Raw genomic sequence first — 3855 nt, 5'->3', positions numbered from 1 at the left:
GTCTCTTATATATCAAAATTTATAAAATAAAAAAGTAACAAATAAAAATTAAAAAAATTTAGAAAACTCAAAGGAGTCCGGCTCGACGAGCTCGAGCTCGATTTTTCAGCTTGATAAGGAAAACAAGCCGAGCTCGATTAAGCCCGAATACACATTGGCTCGATTGCAGCCCAGTCAGAGTGCGGTGGTATAAACAAAGTCGTGAGTTTTTAAAAACATTAATGGAAAATGGTCTTTTGTTGACTTTGGGCAATCAACCGGATTACCCGAATATCTTTTACACACCGTTTACCCAACAAACAAGAAACCAACCAAAACCAAACCCACCGGAGATATGCGAAGTCGCCGTAAACCTAACTGCTCCGGCCACCTAACAATAATAATAATATCCTTCCTCCTCTTCACCACCACCGTAACCTCCCGTCCATTCGTCCTCATCCTCTCACAAGACGACCTCACCGACACTCCCGTCACCGACACCACTCCCGACGATCCTTCAACCGTCAACGACTTCGGCAATTCAAACGAACCGGACGAATCTAATTCCACCGATCTAGGCTCCTGGCGTGTTATATTCGAGCCGGACGAGTCAAATGCCGGTACAAACCCTAGGTTAGATGAGTACTATTCTATTGTACGGAAATTGGTGGATGTGGTGAGTGAGAGTGGTGGAGAGTTGGAGGATGTGGTATCGGAGATTGAATTGGTGGCGAAGAGCGGTAATTGTTATGCGCAGTCGTTGTTAGGGTTTGTGTATGGTGTAGGGATGGCTAGGGCTCGGAATGAGGTGAAGGCGGTTATGTATCATTAAGGGGGGTGATGTGCAGTCGAAGTTGGCGCGGGCGTATATGTATGCGAGACAAGAGGTAGCTAGCTGGAAACTAGTCATAGTCAGAGGCTTTGTATTATTGTATGTAGAATTATTGATAGGCCTGTAAACGAATGGAACGAACACGAACACGAACACGAGGGGTTTGTTCAGTACTTCGGTTAACTTTAAGTGAGGACGGACATATAATTGAACAATATTTTGTGTTCATGTTCGTTCATTAAGAAACTAAGAAAACGAGCATGTTCATGAACAGAAATGAACATACACGTATGAACTTAAACGGGCATAATTGAACAAACGTAAACGAGGTGAAGTGGATGAACACGATGATTTATTTTTCAATAAAAAAACAACCAAGTGTGTGTGTGTGTGTGTAATATAAATGAGCTCCTTTTGTGCTTATGTTTATGTAAATTTTACTTATGTATTTATTAAAATTTAAACGAACATTAAATGAAAGAACAAATCATGTGTTCATATTCATTCGTTTAATTGAATGAACAAAACTTTTTGTTCATGTTCGTTCGTTTATTAAAGAAATGAACTTCCAGCTGAACAGTTCATGACGTTCGGTTCTTTTCAGCCTAGTTATTGACAATTTGAAATTTGATTGATGATTTGTCTCCTCTATACATTTTACATACATATGTTTCAATTTTCTCTGTTAGGGTGAATGATATGATTTCATCTGTTGCAGTTGTATGATAAGGCAGTAGTTTTGTATGCTGAACTAGCTGAAGCTGCTGTTAACAGCTTCCTGATCTCGAAAGACTCTCCTGTGATTGAACCAGTTCGAATTCATAATGGAGCGGAAGAGAACAAAGACGCTCTTAAAAAATTGAAAGGGGAAGATGATGAAGATTTCTTGATATTGGAATATCAGGCGCAGAAAGGAAGCGCATCAGCAATGTATAAAATTGGGATATTTTATTACTTTGGATTAAGGGGAGTGAGGCGTGACCATTCGAAAGCGCTATCATGGTTTTTAAAAGCTGTGGATAAGGGTGAACCGAGGTCTATGGAGCTTCTTGGTGAGATTTATGCACGAGGTGCTGGAGTTAAACGAAACTACACAAAGGCTTTTGAATGGTTGACTTTAGCATCCAAACAGCAACTTTATTCGGCTTATAACGGGATGGGATACTTATATGTCAAGGGTTATGGAGTTGAACAAAGGAATTACACAAAAGTAAGTTTGCTGAAACTTAGAATCAATACTTTATAATGTATATAATAGCTAAATGCCAGATTTACCCTTTTGATATGCACATTTATTAAAATAGTTATGTATCAACTTTATATGGCAAGGTCTATGTGGAAAATAAAGTTTAAGTTTAAGTTTGTTGATGCTGCACAGTACTTTACCAAATCAAGGTTTGATATTGATGTTGATATTGTCATAGACGTTTCACGAACAAATTTGAACTGGTAACTCATGTCATAAAGATTAAACCTTTTGCCAAGATTTCCCACGTCATTTAGAATCTTAACTTTGTTTGTAAAATGTGTCCAGCCAGTTTTTCATAGTCAAATTCTACTTTTTTTAGGTTAATAAATTGTGTCGCAAATGGATTTTATGGTATCTAATTAAAATAATTTCATTTTGATTGCAGGCGAAAGAATACTTTGAGAAAGCTGCTATAAACAAGGAGCCCGGCGGCCATTACAACTTAGGTGTAATGCATCTCAAAGGAATCGGTGTTAAAAAAGACGTGAAACTAGCTTGCAAATACTTCATATTAGCAGCTAATGCTGGTCAACCAAAAGCCTTTTACCAGCTGGCAAAAATGTTCCACACTGGCGTAGGGCTAAAGAAGAACATTCCAATGGTATGCATGTACATCTGTTTGAAAAATATTATTACAATAAGCCGATAGCACCTTCGTTAATCTTTGGTTTTGATAATATTTAATTTCAGGCGACATCATTGTACAAACTAGTTGCAGAGCGGGGCCCATGGAGTTCATTATCAAGATGGGCGTTAGAAGCATACCTTAAAGGTGAAATCGGGAAGGCGTTTTTGTTATATTCAAGAATGGCGGAGTTAGGGTATGAGGTGGCACAGAGTAATGCAGCATGGATTCTTGATAAATATGGTGAATCTAGTATGTGCATGGGTGAGTTAGGGTTATGCACAGATTCAGAAAGACATCAACGAGCACATTCGTTATGGTGGCAAGCTTCTGAACAGGGTAATGAACATGCTGCGCTGCTAATCGGGGATGCGTATTACTATGGTCGGGTATGTTCTTTTAAGGCATTCATTTTTGTTTTGTGTTTGTTTTTTATTTTTTATATATGTAAACACGCTGATTAATTGGTTTTAACCTGTGTAGGGTACTGAACGGGATTATGATCGGGCAGCGGATGCATATATGCATGCAAAAGCCCAATTAAATGCTCAAGCTATGTTTAACTTAGGATACATGCATGAACACGGGCAAGGGCTACCGTTGGATCTTCATCTTGCAAAACGTTATTATGATCAAGCCCTAGAAGTTGATCCCGCAGCTAAATTACCTGTAACATTGGCCCTCGCTAGCTTGTGGGTCCGAAGAAACTATGCCGACACTTTTCTCGTGAGTTTCCGCTACAATTGCGAATTTTTTGAACCACCCAAAACAGGAAATGAATGACTAGTACTTAAAAGTTATTTTAGTAAATAAAATAGTATTTGTAATAAAACGACACAAGAGGTTTTACGAAGTAACGAATATACAAGGCCGCCTCAAAGAAGTTTATAATATCGATTTATATATTATTATTATTATTATTATTATTATTACTACTTATATTTTTGTAACTTGTGTTATTTATTACAGGTGGATCTTATAGATTCTTTACCAAGTGCTTTCCCAAAAGCCGACGAATGGATGAAAGACGTTGTAATGGAGGAAGGAAACGCAACGATTCTCACCCTATTCGTGTGTTTGTTGACGGTTCTTTACTTTCGTGAGCGGAAGCGGCGGCAAGCCGCTGCAGCCGCTCCACTGCCTGTTCCTGATGGTAATATTGTTAATTAA

General features: G+C 38.4%; 1 pseudogene across 1 annotated transcript; it reads left to right on the top strand.

Moving 5' to 3' along the window:
- The first annotated feature begins 334 nt into the window (after positions 1-334).
- On the top strand, positions 335-3855 carry LOC143571512 (ERAD-associated E3 ubiquitin-protein ligase component HRD3A-like; annotated as a pseudogene). The gene is made up of 6 exons (XR_013142107.1): positions 335-866; positions 1530-2021; positions 2446-2661; positions 2751-3074; positions 3169-3411; positions 3655-3855. The product of XR_013142107.1 is annotated as an ERAD-associated E3 ubiquitin-protein ligase component HRD3A-like (transcript).

The sequence above is a fragment of the Bidens hawaiensis genome, unplaced genomic scaffold (assembly GCF_021521415.1).
Source record: "Bidens hawaiensis isolate Kalapana, Puna unplaced genomic scaffold, B.hawaiensis_p1.1 tig00025384_1, whole genome shotgun sequence".
Lineage (NCBI taxonomy): Eukaryota > Viridiplantae > Streptophyta > Magnoliopsida > Asterales > Asteraceae > Bidens > Bidens hawaiensis.
The sequence above is the reverse complement of the archived record's forward strand: the minus strand, read 5'-3'. Positions and strand labels throughout refer to the sequence as shown.